The sequence below is a fragment of the Emydura macquarii genome, unplaced genomic scaffold (assembly GCF_026122565.2).
Source record: "Emydura macquarii macquarii isolate MOO-44397 ecotype Brisbane River unplaced genomic scaffold, CSIRO-AGI_Emac_v2 contig_3004, whole genome shotgun sequence".
NCBI lineage: Eukaryota > Metazoa > Chordata > Testudines > Chelidae > Emydura > Emydura macquarii.
In genome coordinates, this window is record NW_027133141.1 from 408,454 (window position 1) to 435,531 (window position 27,078).

At 46.9% G+C, this 27,078-nt stretch overlaps 2 pseudogenes; one reads left to right on the plus strand and one right to left on the minus strand.

Annotated features, from left to right (window-relative positions):
- Positions 1-4,158: 4,158 nt before the first annotated feature.
- Positions 4,159-11,038, minus strand: LOC137141151 (zinc finger protein 383-like; annotated as a pseudogene).
- Positions 11,039-12,079: 1,041 nt separating this feature from the next.
- The window catches only part of LOC137141153 (zinc finger protein 92 homolog), a 67,896-nt pseudogene continuing 52,897 nt past the window's right edge, over positions 12,080-27,078 (plus strand).

Consider the following 27,078-nt stretch of genomic DNA (forward strand, 5'->3'; position numbering starts at 1 on the left):
AAAGACCAGGGAGGGGCAAGGGGGTGTGTCTGAGACTGGCAGTGGGAAGGGCGAGTCCCCTGTGGGAGATCCGAGGGAGCAGAGCCCATGAATAGGCTCTAGAACATTCCCACATGGTCCTTGCTGTAACTTGCTGATTCATCTGCTAACAGAGTCTGTTCTGCGCCGTGTTTCTGAGAACTAATAAACCCTTCTGACTTCCATGATGGCTGTGAATCACCTCTAATTGCAACACTGGGTACGTGCCCCTTTGCGGGCATATAAGAGCTCCCCAGGTGTCCCATTCCGGGGAACTACTTGAGGGGGGCTCATGGTGGAACTGGGATGCTGAACCCCTCCAAGGCCAGATTTGGGAAGTGGCTGCACTGGTGTGGGAGGGCCCTGAAGGGAGACCAACGCCACTAGAGTCCTGACTGGCTTCACCCAGAGTGGTTCTAGAGTACTGTTCCTGTGGGACTCTGTCACGCTGACTTTTTGCCAAATCCTTTACCTTACAAAAGGAAGACTTCTCTGGAGTCTACTACTTCAGCAAACCACGCGAAATCTCAGCAGTGCTAGTGTGGAATATCTGCTTCAAACGTGCCCAGTTAATTTCTTTAAACTGGTGGCACAGGTGTAAGTTAGGAATGAGACACAAGTCAGGATCATGATCTGTCATCTACCTGAGGTGGGGTCTCTTAGGAAAAATAGTTATTTTCCTGCAGCTCTCACCCTCAACACTGAGTATATTTTACACACATTTACAGTTCCTACTAAAGAGTGAGTTCAACAAAAACATTTCTATATCCCCCACATCTCCATTGGTAGGGAAAACATTTCCCCAATCACGGGATTAGCTAGGAGATGACTTCAGAACTAGTCTCCTGTAGAGTTGTGACATACCAGGGTACAATACAGACTAATAAGTAGCTGTGTCACCCCTGCCCTGAAACCCTACATGCCTTACAACACTTGCTGAAGTAGCTCCTATCTGGGTCACTCACAAATACCCTTCTAGCATGCAAGACAGACCCTGAGTGTCTGTGTGTAACTGCAGCCTGCCAGCCACTCTTGGGTTACACTCTGCCTCTCCCCAGTCTTGGTTATACTGCAGGGTGACCCTCAAAACACCTCAAGTCCCAGACTTACCCCAGAAATGTATGTCCTGTACTGCCCAGCTCTCTCCTGGATAGTACAAAATATCTGAAGGCCAATAAACTTTTAAGAGAGTAATAGCCCATCTTATTATTTCAAATAGCTATTCAGAAATGTCAGTTTAAAGACACTGACTTATCTAACCCAGAAAAGAAGTTTATTAACTACAAAGAGAAATTTTATATAAGTACATGTAATGAAAATAAATGGTTACAAAAAAAATAATGCAAAGCCTTACTAAACACATACTTAAGAAATTATCTTAGTTTCAAAGCAAATGTTGCTCACCACATGTTTCAGCAGTCTTACTGCCCAAACTCTTTTGGTCAGAACTCCCCCAAAAGCTCAATCACTCTATCATTGTGCCTTTTCAGGTGCAGAGAATGCAATGAGCAGAGGGGGGGGGGGGTATTTGGGGGATATGTGCCCCCTCTTTTTATAGTCCTGTGCCCACTTTGAGAAGTATTTCCAGCTGGGAGCAAGGCTACAGGCAGTCTTTGTGGAAAAGAATTCCATGCTGATTTTTTGCTAAGATGAAGATTTTTTCTGTCCCTACCCCCTTTCCTGCCAGAGAATGGCCACTTAGCAGGTAATGGTCCATAAGCCTTGTTTATACCTGTCTGAGGGGTCAGTTGCCATTTATCTCTGAAGAACTGATTTGGCCATTGCCCAGACATACTTGGAAACCACATTTTTAGTAATGATTTCAGTTTGTGTTTATTACTTCACATATAACGCTGCTACATGCATTTTACCATGATGTTATAGATTAGCACAACTTGAATTTTTAAATGCTACCACACAAGACATACTTTGTACAAAAATTAGTGCAATAGTGTGTAGGATGTAAACAAGGGGGTGTCATCTGTCACAAGTGCCTTTGGAAACAAATACATGGGCCTTCTGCCTACTTCCTCAACACTTACTGTTGGATTCTCCCCCCCAAATCATCTGAGACAGTATTGACCTAAACAATTGAACAACAGCACTGTGATTATATCCAGTTACTTCAGTCAGTTGCACAATTTGGGGTGTGCTGTTCACCATTTCAGACTGCAGATTTAAAAACAGTTGCTAGCCTATCCAATAGTTTGGAGTATTCTCTCCTGTTGATTGAACTGCACTTAGATTTTCTCCATGTCATCATGGAGGGACAGAGGAAATGCAAAAATAAAGTAAGAAATTACTGTTTTAGTAAATAGTCGTTTTGTTAAAGTCCACAATAAATCTGAGTTAGAGTCTGGCAAATCAAAAACCAATATTCAGTTATGTGACTAAATGGCCCTCAAGTAAATGGAAAAACCCACATCACAGAGAGGTTTAGGATACATCCACTTTCATATAACTAGAAATTCCAGAGCAGGTTAAATGTGATGACTCAAAATCAGGACAAGAGATTCTCCTATTGCATTCTCATCTCCTCGGATCTATTTAAACCTGCTTCACTCATTAGTACTTAGTCATATTGTTTACAAAAGTTCCAGAAGCATCATAATGGGGAAAAACCCAAACAAAAACAGGCAACCTTCTGTAAGGAGCGGAAGAATTTTGTGATGCGGGGGTAGCATGAGTGGCAATGGCTAGGCCTGAGTTAACATAGGTAACAATAGCTAGGCCCCATGAGCAAGGGTAGGCCTCTTGAGCAAGACTAGGTCTTATGACCTGGGCATAAACTTGGGACGACATGCAGAGGTAGGCTAACTGCAGAAAACTAGGTCAACTGTAGGAAACTAGGCTAACCACAGGACCAGTTTAAGCCAGCAGAAGTTGTAAACAAGTAACTGCAGCTTAGCTAAGTGCCACTAGCAGAGAGAATAACAAGTGTTAAAAACCAATCCCCAAGTGGATTGAGACATAACCAATGAGCTTATTGCCAGGAGTTGGGGGAAGGGGTATATTGGGACCCCCAGGTGCCGTCCTGCCTCGAAGCTCTCCGCAGACCTGCAGATGATCCAGTAGGTGCTGCGTGGCAGGTTCACTCCCTGGTTGCAGCTTGCTTATAGGTGGAAATGGGCTTCCCCTCCCTTATTGTGGTAAGTGCCGGACTTATATTGCTGCTGCCTTGAATAAACAGTTTTTGCAGTCAGAGGCTTGTCTGTCTGCCTCCTTCTCACCACTGAGATCTGAAAGCATGAACCCTCCGTTTCGGTGGAGCACACCTTCCCATCTTCAAACAATCGCATCTCAGTAGGAAATATCCTAGAAGAAGCTTTGCCAGCAGTTGGAAACTGGGATTTAAACTGCAAATGATCACACTGCGTTTGAGATCCATTCAAATTCCCCTTCCAGGTTTGTGACACTTTCATCTCAGGCTCTACATTACTATGTTTTAGTATCAAAGAAAACAAAGTGTGATTCCCAAACAGAGGGCTGAGAAGACGGAATCATATGGAACAGAGAGAGGTGGAGGTGTAGAATGTGCAGAAGATGAACTCTACATGGCTGAAACAGAGGAAACACTGCTGGACTAATGCTGAAGATGGGAATCCCTCTGCTTCTGCCCTAGTGGGGGAAACTGATGACTAACACCCACTTCACAGTGGGAGAAGAAGAATAAATATGATGCTCCAAATTTCTTTAGAGTATGAAAAGTGATGGAGGTTACATCAAGTGTTGAGGAAATTTGATAAATTACCCTAACCACTATACATGGGTGATATTTTTCCATTGAAAAAAGAGTTGTGTTTTCACATTAGAATAGCTAACTCAAGCTAGCTAACTCCATGGAAAATCCTAATGGAGTCAAAGCTCAAGTAGATTTATGAAGTACTTAGTTGAAGTCACTCCTGGTTCCCCCACCTGGGGCTCATGGACATTTCTGTTGGAGGGACACACACTTCTGTGATATAGGAACAAAGGAACGGATGAAAAAGACCATGGGATTCACACCAAGGAAGGGTGAACTGCAAAAGGGAAAAGCAGAAAACTCAGCTGGGGGAGATGAGATACCCACGGTGACACAAATGCTGCTTTAAGTTCACTATGTGGAAATTAGCAAAAGGAAAACAAAATCTTTTCTCAACCCTAGACATGGATTTTATGGTGATTATTTCCCTTGCATATTCGCAGATGATAAATAAGAGCAGAGCTCTGATGGAAGAATTTCCCACGTTCAAAGCCTTCATAGTGTCTTTCTTCTGTGTGGATCTGCCAATGTTTAATAAGGTGTGAGCAAAGGTTTGTCAGCACTCACAACAGGGCTTTTGCCCTGTGTGGATTCTCTCTTGTGTAATATGGTTTAAGCTCGGAGCAAAGCTTTTTACACACTCAGAACATTCAAATGGTCACTCTCAACTGTGGATTCTTTGGTTTCTAATTAGATATGAGTGTGAAGGTTATCTCCGCACTCAAAGAATTCATAGCGTTTCTCTTAGTCTTGGTCTACACTGCCAGCGGCCATCGACGGGAGATAGGCAAACTACATGTTGTAGCTTGCCTATAACTTGTCAACTTACTTACGCTCTCTTACTGCAGCGTCTCCACTGTGCTGCACGACAGGAGATGCCCTCCGTTTGACACAGCCTTACTTTGTTCGGAGGGGGAGGGAGTTGATTGCATCGACCAGAGAGCACTTCTGCTAGCTCAATCCATCCCACTGCATCGATCTGTGCAGCCCCAGCAGTGCAGACATAACCTCAGTGTGGATATTCTGATGTGTAATAAGTTTTGAGATGGGACTGAAGGTTTTCCCACATTCTTAGCACTCTTAGGATTTCTGCCTTGTGTAGATCCTCTGATGTCTAATAAGATGTGAGTTCCGAGCGAAGGTTTTCCCACACTTCCTGCATTCATACATGTCTAATAAGGTGTGAGCTCTGAACGAATGTTTTCCCACACTCACAGCATTTATAGGGGTTTTCTCCTTTGTGGATCCTCTGATGTCTAATAAAGGCTGAGCTCCGAGCAAAGGTTTTCCCACACTCAAAGCATTCATAGGGTTTCTCCACTGTGTGGATCCTCTGATGTTTAATAAGGTTTGAGAAGTCAGTGAAGGTTTTCGCACACTCAGAGCATTCATAGGGTTTCTCCACTGTGTGGGTCCTCTGATGTCTAGTAAGGTGTGAATTCTGAGTGACAGTTTTCCCACATTCACAGCATTTATAGAAGCTCTCTCCTGTATGGATTCTCTAATGTCTAATGAAGCTTGAGCCCCTACTGCACTTTTCCCCATACTCAACATGTGTGTTATTTCTCTCTGTCTTGGGGATCCTCTGCTGGGTTGTGGTTTGCACATGACCTTTGTGAATTCCCCGTCAATTAACAAGTTTACCAAATTTCTGTGTTGCCTCCTTTCCCTTCTGCTTCTCTGACCTGTGCTGACTCTCACAGGCTTTTCCCTGCTCACAACTCCTCTGCATCTTTGTAACATCCCATGTGCTTCCACTTGCTCATTAATTTTCTGCTGAGGATTATGCTTCAAGGTCTCACTCACCATCCCATCACCTGCTTGGACAGACAAAGTAAAACCTCATAAACAGGAATGGAAAAGGGCAGAACAAACGAAAAGAACAGCTGGAGATAGAAAAAAGATCAGGGACTCACTTTCCCCAAACCCTTCCCCAAAGGGGAGAGAAAAGGGGATCAATTTTGTATCCAGTTTCCATCCAAATAATCAGGGAGAAGGGAATTTGGGAGGGAGCTACTGACAGGAGTTAGTCAGGATCAGCAGAAAGCCATGAGCAACATTTGTCCTGAGGATATGACACATGCTGGGCACCATCCTGAACTCCAGAGAGGTCACAAGGTCTTTGAGGGAAATCCCAGCTGTTTCCTTCAGGCCCTGAGTTGGTTTAATTATCACTCACCTGTACAGCTGCCTCTCAGGATCTCTTTTTCCTCTGAGCCCTAGTGATCTGGGGCCCACAGCTCTTCACCTTGTTTCATTTGGGAGATGACATCTGGTTTAGAAACTTGAAACCATGCCCCAGGAAAAGAAGACAAATGAGATTAGGTGAATTCATGGGTCATTTGTTACACACCAAAAAAGTTCTGTTTTTTAATCCGAGCCCATTTTAAAGCAATAAAATCCTGGGGCCAGCGCCTCAGGTGATCAAAGGTGCTGGACAATCTTCTTATGATGGATGTAACTGTGCTCCTGTCCACTAGGAACACACACAGCCAGACACTCATGATCAAAGGAGCTCCTAAAACAATGAGTCCATGTCCCAGAAAAGAAAGACTCCAGCCAGAGGCAAAGTCTCCTTGGAACTTCTTCTTACTGACAGAGAGGCCCAGAGACACTGCAGAGGAGGGAAAGGCATGACGCCAGACAGCTGAGGGAGGGCACTCCAAGATGAGGAAAGACACAGAAAGGCAGTAAGCCCTTGTAATCACTATGACCCACACAACCCTTCCGCTAACTGCTCTCACCCTTCCCCACCTCCTGGGATGTCAGGAGCAACCACTCCTCGTGTTATCTCATCCCCTCCTATTTCCCAGAGCCCTCCTCACTACCAGTTCTCCCAAATTTCCTACTCCAACCATTTCCACCCCATTATCCCACTGCCTCAATGATTCCTTGGTTCTGATTCCCAATATCTCCTGCCAAAAATGTGTCCCTTTGCTCCCTACCGTTGCGAGCACCCCCATTTCATGGAGCACCTGGCACCCATGCTCTAACTAGCACTAGCCCTTTTAGATCTTTGAGTTCCATTTCTTCCAGCCCTCCACACCATCCTAACTTCCTATGGCATCTGTTCCATGCCATCCCCAACCCTTACCACGGCCCCAGGCCTTCCAGATCACAGAAGCTCTTTGCTCCAAACCTTCTCCCCGCTCTCTAACACCCTCCCTCCCATTGCCCACAATCTCCCCTTTATTATCATTTATTATTTCTATTACCATAGTGCCTCATAGCGCTATCCATGGACCAGGATCCCATTCTGCTGGAAAATCTAGAATCACAAAAAACCAAAAAATTGTCTCTGCCCACAGATTTGACAATCTAAGCATGAGATACGTGACAGATGGATACAGACAGACAGGGTGTGACAGAGATGGCAATTTCCTGCAATATCCTGGATCATTCTTACTGAATTAAGTCAAATGTTATTGAATTCAGTTTCAATATCTTAGGAGTTCATTGTATTACAAATATGAGTATGTACGTATTACTGTGGGATGGCCTGTAACATCTCCGGAGAGGAGATCTGGCCAATATAAACCCTAGGAAGTGTAATGATCTTCTTTACATCACAGGCCATTGGGCATATCAGTTAACTGCCAAATCAGGCCATCTCATCATACCATCCCCTCCATAATTTATCAAGCTCAGTTTTGAAACCAGCAAGGTCTTGCTCCCCACTGCTCCCCTTGGAAGGCTGTTCCAGAACTCCTCTGATGGTTAGAAACCTTTGTCAATTTTCTAGTCTGAACTTCCTGATGGTCAGTTTATATCCATTTGATACTGAACTTAAATAATTCCTTTCCCTCCCTGGTATTTATCCCTCTGATGTATTTATAGAGAGCTATGACATCACCCCTCAGCCTTCTTTTGGTAGGGCTAAACAAGCCAAGCTCTTTGAGTCTCCTCTCATAACACAGGTTTTCCATTCCTCAGATCATCCTAGTAGTCCTCTGCACCTGTTCCCGTTTGAATTCTTCTTTCTTAAACATGGGAGACCAGAACTGCACATAGCATTCCAGATGAGGTCTCACCAGTGCCTTGTATAATGGTTGTATAACACCTCCAGCTTTACTGGAAATACCTCACCTGATGCATCGTAGGACCGCATTACCTTTTTCCACGGCCACATCACACTGGTGGTTCATAGTCATCCTGTGATCAACCAATATGTCCAGGTCCTTCTCTTCCTCTGTCACTTCCAACTGATGCATCCACAGCTTATAGCAAAATTTCTTGTTATTAGTCCTTAAATACATGACCCTGCACTTTCCACTATTAAATTACCCAACTTGCTCAAGTTTATGCTGCTTTCTATTTTCCTCAGTAGGGTTTGACTTCCAATTTTTAAAGATTATCTTTGTGCCTCTAACTGCCTTTTTGACTTTTTAATCTGTTGTTTATCCATGGTGGTATTTTCTTTGTCCACTTCCTGGTCATATCCCTCCATATTTAGGACATATTTATTTTGTCTCTTTTCCGGTGTTTCTAAAAAGTTTCCATGCAGCATGCTGGCATTTCATTTTTGTGATTGCTTCTTTTAATTCTATGTAACTAGCTTTTTCACTACTGTGTAGTTCCCATTTCTGAAGTTAAATGCTGTTGTGGTCGGCTTCTTTGGTATTTTAACCCCTCACAATGATGTTAAATTTAATTACATTATGGCCTCTATTACCAAGTGGTTCATTTGCATTCACCTCTTGGACCATGTCCTGTCTCCCACTTAGGACTAAATCAATGCTTCCATTTTAATTTAGATGAAGTCCATCCTTCCTGTACAGGCTCCAGGCTCCTACTTTCCCAAGAGATTTCACAGTTCCTAATAAACCAAAAACTCTCCTCTCTACATCATCATCAAATGATGAGTCAAAGAGATTGAAATTCACATGTGTAGCAAGATGCAGGTCTTTTAACAGATAGAGGGTTTCCAACTATCTGCAGTCACAGTAACTGGTTGGCTCAAGAGGACATGCTATGGCCATTGAACCTGAGTTACATCATGCATTTGTGTCTGAGCCCTAACACTGACAACTGTCAGACAATGTGTGTGTTGTTGCTTTTGCTTACATTCTGCAGGATATTCTCTTGCGAGTTTTGCCCTGATACCATAATTTCTGTATTAAGAACAATATTTTAAACTGCGCTCAAATCTACATAGATATATTGGACTGGTCACTAATTAAGAGTTTTGCGAGAATTACTCTGTTGGTTAGTGGTGTGAAAAATCACATCCCTACATGACATAGCTTGCCAGCCAAGCTCTAATGTAGACACAGGTTGTGACGGGGTGGATGTACCCAACACTAGCCCATAAAGCTTTAACAATTCATTATGGGCGGTAAAAGTCCTGTCCCCCAGGCCATACTGGTCATGTGACAACTGCTGCCCCAGCATAAAAGAGGGCAGCCCAGCTCATTCTAGGCTGGCTACCAAGAAGGAGGGACGTACGTCTGCGGCTCCAGCCCATGAACTGATGCAGCCCTTGCCTGAGGCTGCCAGAGACTGGGAGAATCAGGCAGGATACCCGATGTATCCAGACCCCTGACCGGAGTCAGGAGGACCTGTGGACCACCACATCAGGAGATAAGGTGTGAAGCAGCCCAGCAGGGGGGTGGGGAGAGGAGGAAGACTGCCGTGACACCTGGCACGAGTCAGTGTGTTGTGGCCGGACTCTCCACTGACTGAGTGGCAAGCAACCTTGTCACTGTAAGGGCACTTGGCTGGGATCCTGTGGAGTAGGGAGAAGCCGGATCCCCCTACCCCTCTTGTCACATCTCTGGTGGTCACCCTGTCTTGAGATCAATGACCATCAGGCAAGCTCTAACCATGGGGCCATTACACTCCCCAACCCACCCCATGGGGGGGATGGATCCCATATCACAGGTATAGTGGCAAAAAAGTCCATTAAAAAGAAAGCAAGGAAATGAAATGCCCATAAACTACATGAAAGCAGAGTTAAGGTTGCCCAGTGCTGCCTCATGCCCATTTGGCATGTGGATGGTGGCTAAAGTTAAACCTCTGACAACCAGGAAATGAAGAAAAAAACACCACACCGCCCCTGCAATGCAACCTTAACTCTGTCCCTACCCTCCAACAATGGAGCTGGCAAATCTCAATGGCAATAGGTCAGTAAGGGAGGTCCAAAAATTAACCAACTTCCCAGGGAAGTGACAAATTTTCCATCGCTTCAAGTCAAGACTGAATGCCTTTCTTGAACATACTTTCATCAAAACACAAGATATTCAGCTCAGTTTAATGGCAACTGGATGAAGCTGTATGGCCTGTATTATACAGGAGGTCAGACTAGATAACATGACATTATCTCCTGGCCTTAAAAATGTATTGATCAATAATCAATAGAAGGAAGGACTAAGAGAACATACCACTCTCTGTGATGTGTTCTACAGATTTGAGTACCAACATTTATCCACATGCACTCCAGCTACGTGCACTGTGTCAGCTGTAGCTATATATGCAGGGTGGAGGGAGTAGTTGGAGCAGCTTGACAGAGCTGTGACTGTGATATGAAGAGAGGTGCATGTGAAACTTGAAGGAACAGGTATTCCTCATTTCAGTGCTGAGTGTTGCAGGCTGTGTCAATTAAGGGGCAGAAGGCTGTGTTATCACCACAACGATTGTCAGCAGTCTGGAGGCATACATGCTATCGGTCTCAGTGAGGAGTAAGTGAAAGAAATGCCTCAGAAGGAATCCTCAGTGCAAGGGTAAAGGGATGGTAACATTATGAAAGTCTGAGATGGCTTGTGTGGAGGAGTATCAGGGTTTGAATGCAGGCCAGGTGTTGGTAGCTTCTGTTCCTTACACTGGACCAAACCCCAAGCTTTGCCTGAGCAAAGAGAAGGTGTTAGACTTTGGGCTATCCTGCACTCCTATGCTCTGTTCCCAGGGTGTTCTGTAGTGGGGAAGGCAGAGAGCTAGTGTGTGTGTCACTGGTCTGTTGGCAGGTTTCTGAAACAGGGCAGAGCTGAGGTTGCACTGGGGGGTGTTGTGAACCTTAACTCGCCATTTCCCCTTCTAATACCCGAGGGGCAGGAATCCTCACCCAGCGAGGCCACGTTCTCATAGTTCTCCTGCATGACGTCTGTGTAGAGCGCTCTCTAAGCAGGGTCCAGCAAAGCCCACTCTTCTTTGGTGAAACACACAGCCATCTCCTCGAAGGTCACCGGCCCCTGAAAGAGCAAAAGTCCAACACTCAGCACCTGCTGCCCCACTGACAACCCCACTACTAACAGGGGAGCAGGGCCCATCACATGAATGCTCTGGAAGGAAGGCAGTGAGCAGAATCCCACCCCATCAGAGAAGCCAGGAAACATCAGGGTGGAGGGGAGAAAGAGAGCGCCCCGACCCCATTTAACGGACAGATGTGGGAGGGATCTACACACTCAACACTCACCTATTAGCCAGGGGCTGATACAGGAGATGGAGCCGCGAGTCGTGCCCAAGGCACCCTCCCCAGTGGGAATTGCAACACCTCGCCGATTGACAGCCACTGGATGGGAGCGGATGGGATGTCTCCTCTGGGCCTCCCCACTGGGTGCCCCTTTTATATCTCACAGCAGCCTCTGGCTAGTAGGTTCAGGCTCCAGTATTGGTGCCTGGTAAGTTTGCCCAACCCAGCCGGGTTGTTTTCTGTTTGACAAATTAGGCAATTCCCAGCCACAAAACCCAGTGGTCTGTTGCTAGGATCTCGGCCTCACAGTAAGCAAATCCCAGCAGGTTTGTCACACAGTGCTCCCCTCCCCTTTCTCCACCCTGCCCCCTTCCACTTCCAGACTACCCCCTTCCCCTCAAAGTGCCCTCCTCCTGTGTATTTACTGCCTTTCTCCCTCCACCTGCCACTCCCTGATAATCCCTATCTCAACTGGGTCCACTGCAGCCATTTCCCTGCCCTGATCCCTGGAAGGATGGAATGATCTAGAGCAAAACACAGATGTTACGCTGTAGCTTGTTGGGGCTAAAAGGGCAATTGGGGACGTGTCAGAACAGGAAATCATTTCATATCAGAATTCCATTCAGGCTCGTTCCCTGCACACTGATGTTCTAGACTCGTGCATATAACAAAAAAATTCAAAACACAATTAGTAACAGGGAATGGGGGACTCTAGCTACCCAGACATCTGTTAGAAAAAGAATTCAGCCAAATACAGTGTCCAATAAATTCTTGGAATGTACTGGGGACACCTGTTTCTTTCAGAAGATGGGCCAAAAAGCTGCAAAAACCCTTGGGGGAAGCTGCAGGGAAAGATTCCTGTGGGAGAAAGGGTTCCTTTACCGGGAATAGGCTCCCCCAGGGATGGTCGAACCATGGGTGGTGGTTCAGCTGGTGGACAGCTGGTGGTGCCCCAGAAGTACCACCGCAGGCTATTGTACCTGGCCCACGATGTCCCTCAGGACACCAGGGGATCCAGTGCACCAGGCAGAGGCTGCTGCAGAAGTTTTACTGGTCCGGAGTTTTTCATGTAGTCTGGCAGTACTGAAGGTCCTGTGACCCCTGCCAGAGGGTGGGGAAGGCCTGGGACAAGGGTAAAACCACTGTCCATCATTGAGGAACCTTTCCAGAAGGTGGCAATGGACATAGTGGGGCCCCTCAGCAAGCCTCACGGTCAGGGAAGAAATACATTCTGGTAGTGATGGATTTCACTACTCAGTACCCCGAGGCAATGACTCTGTCCTCTACTGATGCCAACACTGTGGCTGATGCACTGCTGACCATTTTCAGCAGGGTTGGGTTTCCCGGGGAGATCCTTACAGACCAGGGGTCCAATTTCATGTCATCTCTACTCCAGTGTTAGTGAGAGACGTGTGGGGTCTGGCACACCTGATCCTCAGCCTATCACTCTCAGTCCAATGGGCTGATGGAGAGGTTTAATGGGACCCTATAATTGATGCTGAAGACTTTTATGGACCAGCACCCCCAGGTTTGGGACAAGTACCTACCCCACTTGCTGTTCGCCTACAGGGAAGTGCCCGAAGAATCCACAGGTTTCTCCCCTTTCGAGTTGCTGTACAGGAAGAGAGTGAGGGGACCCCTGGACTTGGTGAAGGACGAATGGGAGGGGAAGGCCTCTCCTGAGGGGGAATCGGTAATGGAGTACGTACTGTCTTTATGGGAAATGCTTTACTGTGGTCATGGGCTTGGCCAGGGGAAACTTTGCCAGGGCCCAAGGGAAGTAGAAAGTCTGGTACAACGGCACCATGAGTGCTGGCTCCTTGGGTACTGGGTACTGGGTGATGGTTCTCATCCCATTGCAGAGGAATAAGCTCCAGGCTGCCTGGGATGGCCCCTTTAAGGTCATCAAACAGCTGAGTTAGGTGAACTATGTGGTGGAACTGTCTAACCAGGTGCATGGCCACCAAGTGTATCATGTCAACGTGATGAAGCCAAACTTTGTCAGGGAGAGGCTGGTGCTGGTCGTGTCTGGCCAGTGGAAAGAGAAGGGGGAAGATCCCCTAGTGGATCTCTTCCCTGAGACTGGCAACCGGTCACAAGCGGAGTTCCCCAGGGGTCGGTCCTGGGGCCGGTTTTGTTCAACATCTTTATTAATGATCTGGAGGATGGGGTAGATTGCACCCTCAGCAAGTTTGCGGACGACACTAAGCTGGGGGGAGTGGTAGATACCCTGCAAGGTAGGGATAGGATACAGAGTGACCTAAACAAACTGGAGGATTGGGCCAAAAGAAATCTAATGAGGTTCAACAAGGACAAGTGCAGAGTCCTCCACTTAGGAAGGAAGAATCCCATGCACAGCTATAGACTGGGGACCGACGAGCTGGGCAGCAGCTCTGCAGAAAAGGACCTGGGGGTAACGGTGGATAAAAAGCTGGATATGAGTCAGCAGTGTGCCCTGGTTGTCAAGAAGGCTAATGGAATATTGGGCTGCATTAGGAGGGGCATTGCCAGCAGGTCACGGGAAGTGATTATTCCCCTCTATTCGGCATTGGTGAGGCCGCATTTAGAATACTGTGTCCAGTTTTGGGCCCCCCACTACAAAAAAGATGTGGACAATTTGGAGAGAGTGCAGCGGAGGGCAACCAAAATGATTAGGGGGCTGGAGCACAGGACTTATGAGGAGAGGCTGAGGGAACTGGGCTTGTTTAGTCTGCAAAAGAGAAGAGTGAGGGGGATTTGATAGCGGCTTTTAACTACCTGAAAGGGGGTTCTAGGGAGGATGGGGCTAGGCTGTTCTCGGTGGTGGCAGATGACAGAACAAGGAGCAACGGTCTCAAGTTGCAGGGGGGAGGTCTAGGTTGGACATTAGGAAAAAGTTTTTTACTAGGAGGGTGGTGAAGCATTGGAATGGGTTACCTAGGGAGGTGGTGGAATCTCCATCCTTACAGGTTTTTAAGCTGAGGCTTGACAAAGCCCTGGTTGGGATGATATAGCTGAGGTTAGTCCTGCTTTGAGCAGGGGGTTGGACTAGATGACCTCCTGAGGTCCCTTCCAACTCTAATATTCTATGATTCTATGACTGGGGCCAGCCTCACACTGGAATCAATTCCCCTCTCTGATCAGCTAACCCTTGCCCAGCAGGCAGAGATCAGAGTGCTGGGCCCTTGTCAGTCATTGTTCTCCAGCAGGCTGGGTTCACTAACCTGGCTGACTGCTGAGTGGAGATGGGAGCAAATCCTCCTATCAGGTGTTCCCCTTTTATAGTCACTGGGAAAATAGCCCAGGACCTGGAGAAGGAGGTGCAAGATATGCTGGCTTTAGGGCTAATTCAGCCGTCCACCAGCCCATGAACCTCTCCAGTAGTACCGGTCCCCAAGAAAGATGGGTCGGTCTGCTTCTGTGTGGACTATCGAAAACTGAATGCCATAACCGTGCCCGATGCCTACCCCATGCCTTGGCCAGACAAGATTCTAGATAAGCTGGAGGGGAGCTTGTTATCTCACCGCTATGGATCTCACCAGGGCCTACTGGCAGGTGCCTTTAGACTCAGATGCTAGACAGAAATTTGCCTTCATCACCCCCATAGGGCTCTTTGAGTTTCTGGTACTGCCTTTTGGCCTCAAGGGAGCACCTTCCAGTGCCTGGTGGATCAGCTATTGAGGGGGATGGAGAGCTTTGCCCTGGAGTATATTGATGGTATCTGTATCTTTAGCCAGACCTGGGAAAACCATGTGCCCCAGGAGAAGAGGTTGCTGGATCACCAAAGAAGGCCGGACTGACCGTAAAAGCAGAGTAATGTAAGGTGAGCATGACTAAAGTCACATACCTGGGCCACAAGATGTGGAGCGGCCGCCTAAAGCCAGAACCAGCTATGGTGGAGGCGATCAGAGACTGGCCAGCTCCCCAGACTAAGAAACAGATCCAGGCCTTTATCAGGATGGCGGGTACTACCAGAGGTTTGTGTCTCACTTCAGCTCCATAGCCGCACCCAGCACTGAGTTATATAAGAAGGGGAAGCCAGACAAGACGATCTGGACTGAGCAGTGCCAGAAAGCCCTTTGCGCTCTGAAAGAGGTTCTAATCCAGGACCCGGTTCTGGTAAATCCAGATTTTCACAAGCCCTTTATAGCGTCCACAGACACCTCAGACACAGGGCTGGGCGTGCGGTGCTGATGCAAACGGATGCTAAGGGGGAGAGACACCCCATAGTGTAGTTGAGTACGAAGCTGCTGCCCCGGGAGCAGAACTATGCTATCATAGAGAAGGAGTGCCTGGCCAGGGTGTGGGCTCTTAAGAAACTACAGCCATATATGTTTGGTCGGGGCTTCACTGTGTACACGGACCACACACGGCTGATGTGGCTACCCCAGAGGAAAGGGGCTAATGCCAAACTCATGATATGGAGTCTGCTCCTCCAGGATTATGCTATGGAGGTGGTCCATGTTAAGGGGAGTGCCAATATTAAAGCTGATGCTTTATCATGGAGGGGGGCCTGAACTTCCCCAGGTCACCGGCTGAAATAACCCCGTTCAGTTTGTTCTTGAAGGGGGGAGTGGTGACGAAGTGGAGATATTTTTAATGTCTTCTCTGAATACTATGTGCGTGCCTCAGTTTCCCCTATGTGTTACTCATGTATTTAGCTGTTGGGTTAAGGGTGTGTGATCTTTGTATTGACCACTAGAGGGCAGGGGTGGCTGGCTCTAGCTACCTGCACACAGACAATGGCCAGAATCCACCCTCTTGCAGAGATGTTGGAGAGCCAGGAAGGGGTCAGGTGACCTCCTTGCCCAGGAAAACCAACAAAGGCAAGGGGAAGGAATAGAAGCGTGTCTAGGGCGGGCTGGCAGGAAGGGGCCAGACCTCTTTGGGGAATTGGACATGGCAGAGCCCAGGAATGGGGGCTCTGAAGCGCCCCAGTTGGTCGCTGCTGTAACTTTCGATTCATTTGTTAACAAAGTCTGTTCTACGCAGTGATCCTGAGAACTAATAAACCCTTCTGACTTCCCTGCTGGCTGTGAATCACTTCTGACTGCAAGGTGGGGTGCATGGCCTTTTGTGGCCATGTAAGAGCTCCCAGGGTCCCATCCAGGAGAGACTCATTGCGGGGAGCTCACGGCGGAGCAGGTCAGATTCAGGAGGTGGCTGAACTGGTGTGAAGGGGACCTGAGGGTGGACCCCATCCACTAGAGTCCTGAGTAGATTCACCCCGAGTGGTTCCAGAGCTCTGTTCCTGTGGGACTCCATCTCAACTGGCCATCTGGAAATTTGTGTCTGATTTACCCAAAGGCTGCCTCAGACTTTTGGGGTAACTAACAAATTTTGGGGTATTCTCATACAATGATTCCCAGCCTGGGGTGCGTGATCCCTTAGGGGAGGTGCCAAAGATTACAGGGGGTCCGTGAGGCTTCAGTAATATTGAGGTCATTTAGCCCCCCAAGCCCGACAGCAGCCCCCGTACTCGGTGGGAGCCTGGAGTAGCCCTGGCCAGTCCTCACCACCTCCATTATCCTCTGTCCATGAGGGACGTGACAAGGCAGGGCCACATGGGGTGTGCAGCAGCAGCTGTGGCAGGGAAGGCTTAGCTTCTTACTCAGGTAAGTGTAATTTATTATTATTTATGTAATTTAGTGTTGTTGTTCTCATTTTATGGGTTTACAGGGGTTATATGTGTTTATTGCCAGTGAGGAGGTGGGGGTGAGAGGTATGTGTTTTACCTAGTGTTAACTAATGGGGTTTTCACTCAAAAAGGTTAGGTAGGAACCACTGCGCTAATATCTATTGAATTTGTATGTGCTTAAGACTAATAAGTGTAGACTTTCGGTGAAAGCATCTTGATGGGAATTGCTGGAGACCAAATAAAGTAAAGCCTTAACGTTAAAAACACTTGGTTTTGACTTGTCTGCATCAGTCATATAGCAGGAGGAGGTACTGTATTTCCTTTGGTTTATTTGCTGATACTGACTTGCAGAGACTAAAAGTTACTAGGTCGAGGAACCCTGGGTAACAGATTTGGAGGCCCCAGACAGGACAGTTGAGAGGCAAGAAATGGTTGGCATAGACAGTTTGTTGTTGCAATAGGAATTAGAGGACACGGGATAGGGTCACTCCCTACATTTCCCATGTCGTAGCTGGCAAGTCTGTTGGGGCTCAAAGCTCAGGTCCTGACTTGCTTGGGTGAGAAGTTACGTCCAAAGAAAAGGGAACATCTGCAAGGATGGAGAAGTTACACATGGTGCTGGGAAACAGCTTGATGGATTTTGTGCAGGATATGGTTGGAACAGATCCTGGAAGCCCAATGTCTTCATTGGACCCAGAGCCTGGCTGCAGCCTCATAAGTGTTAGGACATCAGGGTCAGTGCAGTGAAATGGGAAGGTCCAAGAGTTAGGTCTCAGTTGGGAGAGCAGAGAGGGATTGTGGATGGTTGCTAAGATTTTAGATAAAGAAATAAGCCAGTTAAAGGATAGGGGCCAAGGCTATAGATTCCCAGATGCTTTGGCCCCAGAACCCCACTTTTCTTTTAGTTTGTCAGATTTGTTGTTGCTGTCTGTGTGCTTTAAGTTTTTGGCTTAGGTTTTCCTTCCTAAGTCATTCTCTCCCCCTCCCACTTCTTCTCCTTTCTACACCCCACTCTACCTCTGCTGTTCCACACACACACCCTCACTGCTGCTGCTTTTGTTTTTATTTTTGCTTTTTGTTTTAAAAGTTTTACGTTTTGGCAGCCAAATCTTACAAGTTGTTCCGATTGTCTTAGGGTTATGTGCACCGAAGAGTTTATACAAATCATTATGATAAAAAAAAACGAAAGGATGAAGTTGTAAGGAGGTTCCTAGTGTGTTGATCTAAGGACTGGTGACAGTCACCATCACCTCAATGACATTTCACGGATGGTATTTCAAGTTTGTGAGACTCTGCCATGCCCTCAGAAATGTTGAAGAGTAAGTACAACAGGAGGTAAGGATACTTACCAGCTGGAAGAGAAGAAGATACAGCAGACAGCTGCAAAATGGCTGGTTGAGGGCAGCAGTGGAGGGGCCAGCAGCTCCTCAAAAGGTATTCTGGGGAAAAGGTCCTAGAAAAGTGACACTCCACTAAGGGGAGGTTTGGTAAAACCCAGGTATTCACAACGGAATCAGTTTCTGTATCACAGCCCAAAGCCCATTGTAGGCAAAGGAAAGACTCCCCGCAAACAAGGGGGACTAAATGGCAGAATATATGGCTATGCTGGGGTATAATTTTGCCATTTACTACAAAATTAGAGAGTTGGGGGAAAAATAGGGGGAAAGTTTTAAGTGTAATTTAAACAATATTTGTGGTGCTGGCAGCGGGGAAAGATTCCAGGTGGTCTGTTCTCCCACGTTGCTCTTGCAGCCTGAAACGTCCAAAGCTGGGCTGGATTGGAGGATAGTTATCCCCTGAATCGGGGCTCCAGTCACCAAGAATCCCCTGCGCAGCCTGCACTGCAGCAGCTGCCCTGGGCCTGAGATCGTTCCAGCCAGAGCAGGCCTGCTGGGGAACCTGGGTCATGAGCAGCCCCTTCCCAGGGCACTGCCTGGCTCCCCCCACATCCCGAGTCTGTGCCTCATCCCTGCAGCAGTGGCAACTCTGGACACATAATAGGTAGATGTGCAGCTGCAGGATCTCCTCTCGACCCCAGCCACCTGACTGCTCCCCTGCATGCTGGGCTGGGAGGGAGTCACCGCTAGGAGATGCCCCTGGTGGGTGGGGCACAGAGGCAGTTACTGGGCCTGGACAGTGTGTCTAACTCTGAGGCTGGATCTGAGCTGTAGGCAATGGAAGAGGCAGAACCAGGCTCTCAGCAGCTCGGCAAATCCCCTGTCTCTGAGTAGGAGACCTAAGAAGAGCCAGGCTGCTATGGACCACGATGTTGAAACCAAAGCCCTGATCTTCATTTCCCATTCAGCCCTTTTCTTTGGGGTGAGAATCTGCCCCAGCTGTGGGTCCTGGCCTGGGATCCTGCCTCACACTGTGTCCTTAATGTCTCTGGCCAAGTGCTCCAGAGGGACAGTGACATCCCCAGAGTACAATGTGGACTGATGAACAGCTGTGTCCTCTCAGCTGTCTAACCTGGGGTGCCTTTTACACCACTTTTTCTGTTGTCATTACCACTCTGGGTCTGCTCTCACACAGCCTCCAGCATGTAAATCATTCCTGGAAACATCATGTGATTGCTGCAGCCAGCCACTCCTGGATTATCCTGCAGAACTACCCCCACACACTCCCAGTCCCAGACCTCCTCCAGAAATGTACCTCTTGGTTGGCCCAGCTCTCTCCTGGACAATACACGCTTACAGAAAATCCATCATTTTAGTAACATGCACCTACCCTGTTTTCCTAAGTGGAGTTTCCCAAATACGAGACAGTGGAAATTTAACCCTTCACATACAATGTGGCTACACATCTTTTATCAGGACACTAATTAGGAGTTTTCCAATGCTACCTCACAAAGCATACTTTGTACAAAGTGTATTACAATGGGGTTAAAGGGGAGAATACAGGAAGTAGAGACCTTTACAGGGGGAAACACGCTGGGCTTCTGAAGCCTCTGCCATCTGCAGCACCCCATGCTCTTCTGCAGTGTGAAAGTCCTGAGGCAGTGCAGGAGCGCTCCCTGAGCTCTGGGGGAGAGAGATTGTCTGTGACATCAGACTGTTGAAACCATCTGTCCACACCCTAAATCAGGGGCTTGTTCCAGCACTGCATCTGGCTAGTAAGAGCAGAGCAGGGTGCCCCGGCTTAGGTCCTGAAAACAGGCATGTGAAACCAACTCCTGTTCTCCCTGCATCAGAGCTGGGGGTGGAATCACCCCCTCCATTGCCACGGAGTGTGTTGTTATCATGCCATAGCACTGTGCAGCCCCTCAGGGCATGAGCATTTCTACCAGCAGTGCCGGGCCAGGCACAACACCCCAAAAAGCAGATGTGCAAACATGGATGTGCAAACACAGCAGGAGGAAAGAGGATCCGGGGAACTACAGACCGGTCAGCCTCACCTCAATCCCTGGAAAAATCATGGAGCAGGTCCTTAAGGAATCCATTTTAAGGCACTTGGAGGAGAGGAAGTTGATCAGGAACAGTCAACACGGATTCACTAAGGGAAAGTCATGCCTGACCAACCTGATTGCTTTCTATGATGAGGTGACTGGCTCTGTGGATGTACGGAAGGCGGTGGATGTGATATACCTTGACTTTAGCAAAGCTTTTGATACTGTCTCACACAGTATTCTTATCAGCAAGTTAAAGAAGTATGGGTTGGATGAATGGACTATAAAATGGATAGAGAACTGGCTAGAGCATAGAGCTCAACGAGTAGTGATCAATGGCTCCATGTCTAGCTGGCAACAGGTCACAAGCGGAGTGCCCCAGGGGTCGGTCCTGGGGCCGGTTTTGTTCAACATCTTTATTAATGATCTGGAGGATGGGGTAGATTGCACCCTCAGCAAGTTTGCGGACGACACTAAGCTGGGGGGAGTGGTAGATACCCTGGAGGGTAGGGATAGGATACAGAGTGACCTAAAAAACTGGAGGATTGGGCCAAAAGAAATCTAATGAGGTTCAACAAGGACAAGTGCAGAGTCCTCCACTTAGGAAGGAAGAATCCCATGCACAGCTATAGACTGGGGACCGACGAGCTGGGCAGCAGCTCTGCAGAAAAGGACCTGGGGGTAACAGTGGATAAAAAGCTGGATATGAGTCAGCAGTGTGCCCTGGTTGTCAAGAAGGCTAATGGCATATTGGGCTGCATTAGGAGGGGCATTGCCAGCAGGTCACGGGAAGTGATTATTCCCCTCTATTCGGCATTGGTGAGGCCGCATTTAGAATATTGTGTCCAGTTTTGGGCCCCTCACTACAAAAAGGATGTGGACAAGTTGGAGAGAGTGCAGCGGAGGGCAACCAAAATGATTAGGGGGCTGGAGCACAGGACTTATGAGGAGAGGCTGAGGGAACTCGGCTTGTTTAGTCTGCAAAAGAGAAGAGTGAGGGGGGATTTGATAGCCTTCAACTACCTGAAAGGGGGTTCCAGGGAGGATGGGGCTAGGCTGTTCTCGGTGGTGGCAGATGACAGAACAAGGAGCAACGGTCTCAAGTTGCAGGGCGGGAGGTCTAGGTTGGACATTAGGAAAAAGTTTTTCACTAGGAGGGTGGTGAAGCACTGGAATGGGTTACCTAGGGAGGTGGTGGAATCTCCATCCTTAGAGGTTTTTAAGGTGAGGCTTGACAAAGCCCTGGTTGGGATGATATAGCTGAGGTTAATCCTGCTTTGAGCAGGGGGTTGGACTAGATGACCTCCTGAGGTCCCTTCCAACTCTAATATTCTATGATTCTATGATTCTATGTGCAACATGTCCTATTCCAGCTGGGAAACCAGCCTTTGCTACCAGGCAGCTCAGGATCTGCCTCCATTCGCTATCCAGCCCATGGTGCTATTTATACCGACAGATGCTGTGATTGTGGACAAATGAAATCAATCCCAAAGTCCCCTTTCAGCAGCCCTAGAAATTCATTTGAACATATGTTTGGCTCTAAGAGAAATAAACAAATGTGTCTTTGAACTGAGGGGAGTCGAGTTCAGTTGCTTTTCATAATCAACCTGCAAGACAGGAGCCTCTTGCTTTTCATTCCTGAGGTTGTGGCTCCATTGTGTGGCCATTCCCTTTTATTCAAAATAGTTTTTTTTCAGTGAATCAATATTTTCCTCATAGATACACAGGAGCAGATTAATCTACAAAGGGAAGATGATTCCGAGGCAGTTCTGGAGGAAGAAAGGAACATTTTCAACATTACTAAATGAATGTGTTGTGCCTCATATGCACACAGAGAAAATAAACTGAACTCTCTGAGCTACCAACACACTTCACAGAATGAAATAAACACCTTTTTGTTCAATGAGATGGGTGCATTTAAATAATATTAAATATGAGTTCTGGGCAATGCATGAAAAATTCTTTACATTGAACAATCCACTTCATATAGTTAATGTACTACATAATATATTAAAAAGTTAAGAAAGGTGTGGTTATAAATTAACGTGTTGTGCCTTTTACATACAGAAGACACAGAATAAACTGAATTATTTGAGCTACTAACGTTTCCACTGCCTCACAGCATTTTAGTTCTGAAGGTTGTTTTAATTTGCTTATTTTCTTGGATCTAGAAATGGGGAAAGAATACACTGGGGTCAGTAGAATTACAGCATTAAGAGATTAGTCTCATTAATTGTCACTAAGAACAGACTTTGTTAACACAGGGTTAAGGTTGCTGAGTGGTATCTCGTACCCTTCCAGAACACTGAGTTCAGTAAAACTCAAACTCTGGAAAATCAGGGAATACAAAGGGAAGGTACGTGCCCCGATAACCTTAACTCTGCCCTCTAGAAGTGATTCCCTAATAGCAAATGAGACAAGGAAAGTTTTGGGGACAAATTATAGTTACACCCCAAGAATTTGTTTCTTTAATAATTAATTGATTTTGACTCCCATCAATAATAGCTGATTTTAGCCACAGCAACTTAAAAGTTTCTATTATGCTGGTGTCTGGCCATGAAATTTACTGTTTACTATTTTTATCCCAGCACATTTAAAGGCAAAATTGCTGCACAAAAGCTCCTTTATTCTAGGTTCTACAAACAGCCCACTCTCTCACCCACTTGAAGGAGATGGTATTTGCTTCACCCACAGGGAACTTAAAGTAACATGCCCAAGATCACACAGTCCTTAGTAGAAAATCAAGGGGGGAACACATACACACACTGACTCTTAGCTTTTTCTACCCAAGTGTTCAGTGAGACCAGAAAGTGGCACTAAACTACACTAACCCTGCAATTAGTTAGATGAAGACACAACCTGCTCTATGGTTGGTAAATTTACAGAGACTCTGCTGCTGATCATGAAATAGAACTTATTTACCAAATATAATACAAATTAGTCCATTCCTCCCCATATTCAATCTCTGACCAGAAGGTTAGAACGAGGCAGAGTCTTGTGAAAGTATCATGATAGAAATCAATAAAAAATTGGGATTAAACGAAGCTGAGATGCAGGCACAGCCAATTCTATAGCTGGTGAAGTCACCAGGACGCACTCCCACTAGTGCTGATTCAAAACTAACAGAGAAGCAGCTCAAAGAGAACGATTCCACGTAGGAGTTGTGGGCAGCAGCCCTGTCAGTGCGTCGCTCACCTGGAAGGTATTTCACAAAACACAGCACTTCCCCTCTGGAAGAGAAACACTTCCCTACTGCCACCACCTCCTTATACTCTCCATGGGGCTTTGTCCTGAGGGACCTCACTCTCTCTGGGTTGGTCCATGGTGATCCTTAAGAGAGCCATTGGAGGTGCAGGAGTCATCCTCATGGAAATCTGTTCACTTCTTTCTCAGTGCCACCTTCTTAGCCCTGGCTTTGGGTGCTTTGGAGTTGGCTTTAGCCTTGATTTTAGGTGGCATTTTGACCACCTTCTGGGGCTTGGCAGCTTTCACCTTTTGAGATCTTTTCTCTGCCTTTTTGGTTCCTACTGCAGTCACCACCTTCTTACCACTCTTCCTGAAGGGCTGGCCTCCCTGGGGATCCTGGCAGCTCTAGCCAGCTTCTTGGTGGCTATTTTCCTGCTCAGAGTCGGTGGCTTCGTCTCATGCCTTGTCCTGGGGGCCCAGCTGCTGCTGGCTGAATGTGAAGGAGCCAAGATGCTGCTGACCTTAGCCTGCACCAAGATACCTTTGCTCATCAGACTCCTGAGCCCCAACTGGATGTGAGTCTTGTTCTTCTGCCCATCATGGCCCAGGGAGACCAAGTACCTGCAAATGTGCAGTCAGATTATACCTTTGTTTAATTGATGGAAACATAAATGCAACCCTTGACAGATTGGAATTAATTTCAGCTGATAGGGTTGCTAGGGAAATGTTATGTGTTTAAATTCATTTCAAACATCCCCGTTCAGTGGAATTCCTGAACATAATGGAAATGTTTCCATTAAGAGAAACAGCATCTTGGATTTGAACCACAGACCACTTGAGCTACATGCAAACACGCTACCGCTGAGCTCTACCCCTGGTAGCTGTGTTGTATTGGTGTCTGGACAGACCCTGCTTCAGCATATTCCTTTTCCATTCCCAGACCATGGGTGGTTTTAAAAATGGGGTTTGATTAAACTTTATTTATGCTTCCCAAACTTCTGGCTTCTGTTTTTGGCCGGCTCCCCTGTATCAATCACAAGCCCTGCCAAAAAAAATCAGTTCTGGCTATGCCACTGCTACACTGACAAGCCGATGCCCTGTTTTAAATGTAAACTTGATCATAGTCTAAGAATAAGACTACACCTGGTTCCAGTTGGTACCATGGCTAAAAGTGCAACAATGAAGCTATAACACAGCTGGCATAATTCAAACTCGCACTAAGAGACTGCAATGGATGGCTAGTCCAGCAGCTTAAGCATTCGGCCACAACTACTGGGATTATCTATGTTTCTCACTACATTATGCTTCTGTTCTCACTGAATTATCATTTCCAATTGTTCGCCTAGATTAATTTACCCAGCACACTCACTGCTGTGCAGTTGTGTAAGTGTGTCCATGGCTGAACAGCAAGCATTCATGCTTACTTCCCTTCTGTCTGGAGCACGATTGGGGCGTGTTTGTGGTTAATGACATTGCTACAGATTGTTGTCCATTCCCCACCGTGGTAATTCAGACAGTCCCTTTTCCCATCATATCACCTGCACATTAGTGATTCCAAAAGCAGGGGTCAGGTTTTCTCTGGGGCACAGAGATTTTTCTGAGTTGGTGACTCCTTTCTTTCCCCACCCTGCCCTGGAGTAAACACAGTCTTTTATTCCATCCTGGAGATTTCATGGAATAACAACAGAGGCATAAAGAAAAAGGAGCATAACTATCTCACTGTCAGGAATGAAAGTGACCACGTCCCCTCTGTTTGACCATTCCCATTCCAGGAGAGAATGTTTCAGTGGAATTGAATGCCTTGGCTGAGACAAGAGACACAGCAAGATGTTGCTGTTCATGGATCTGTGCAGAAGAAATTGTTTCTTTGTGTGAAACCGAGGAGGGAAATAGTGATGCAATACCCTAAGGATTGTAGGTGAAGGATTCAGGCTGAGAAATGATTGAAGTGGACGCACTTGGAATTGAAAATGGATAAGAAGCTGGATATGAGTCAGCAGTGTGCCCTTATTGCCAAGAAAGCAAACAGCATATTGGACTGCATTAGTAGGAGCATTGCCAGCAGATGGAGGGAAGTGATTATTCCCCTCTATTCGGCACTGGTGCGGCCACATTTAGAATATTGTGTCCAGTTTTGGGCACCCCACTACAGAAAGGATGTGGACAAATTGGAGAGAGTCCAGCGGAGGGCAATGAAAAATGATTAGGGAGCATTTGACTTATGATGAGAGCCCGAGGGAACTGGGCTTGTTTAGTCTGCAGAAGAGAAGAGTGAGGGGGGATTTGATAGCAGCCTTTAACTACCTGAAGGGGGGTCCAGGGAGGATGGAACTAGGCTGTTCTCAGTGGTGGCAGATGACAGAACTAGGAGCAATGCTCTGAAGTTGCAGTGGTTGATATTAGGCTGGATATTAGGAAGAATTTTTTCACTAGGCTGTTGTGGAATAACTGGAATGAGTTACCTCCATCCTTAGAGGTTTTTAAGGCCTGGCATGATAAAGCCCTGGCTGGGATGATTTAGGTGAGGTTGGTCCCGCTTTGAGCAGGGGGTTGGACTAGATACCTCCTGAGGTTCCTTCCAACCCTCATCTTCTTTGATTCTATGACTCAATATGGCCACTGCTATGTAATAATCAGAAAAATTGGTTCTACTCAGAAGACTCCAACCTGGCAACATCACCCAGTCTCTCCAGACAGTGTTGCTACCCAGCTGATAAATGCAACAGAGGCTCTCAGACAAACACACTTGATTTGCTCTTAAAGATGGGAAAACTGATGCATTGCTAAAGAGGAGCACCAGAGAACGGAAGAAGCCAGTTGGGACAAAAATCAAGAATGTTGTCACACAATGATAATAATCCCTTCCAATCCCCCCTTTTCTCTCTAGCTACTGAATATTCATATTTAATCCCTTCATTTCCTGGTGTTTTTTCTCCCATAATATGAAATCTTTCCTGCCCCCCTTTTCCTTCCCAGTTCTCAAAAATTAATAGAAGTTATCTCAAAAATACCTTAGGAATTTGCTTCATTTTCTCTCTAGCCAATGGGCGGAATCCACTTGCGTCGCTCATCTTCATGGGAGTCAAGAGCAGAACAACCGTCTTTTTTGTCCTCCTTGACATCCCATAATAGTCTGTCTCAGGTGGATGGACATTTCCTTCCAGGCAGAATGTCATGCTCTCTGTTGCTGATCAGCACTTTCCATAGTGAAAGTCTCTCCCATCTGGCGATTTGCATAGCCCCAGAGGCTCACAATGCAACTAGACAAACATGAACCTGTGCAGCAATTCACAAGCATTCATTAAAGTCTAATCACTGAACACATTCTCATCACTCTAATACAGAACCTGTTTTAACAATGCTAACACAGATGACCCAGATTGAATCCAGCTGTGTACTTGTCCATGTCCAATAGAGACACGGGGACTTTAGCAAGAGCTAACACCTCGCCTGCCAGTGTCACCTACTCCACCAGCAGCATGAAGCACAGAAAGAAACAGGGTTAGCTGAGGCAAGAAGGGCCTGTCTCAGAGCCATGGGGATCGCCCTTGCCAAGAGTTATAACAAGGCCTGGCACATGAAAGGAGACACTCCCGAGAGAGACTGTCTAAAGTCTGGGGCATCAAACAACTTTGTAAATCTGTGACAGGTGCCATGGGAAGAAGGACAGGGAGAATTCCCCAAAGTGACTCCTTTGATTCTGCTCTTCTCTGGCCTTCGGTTCA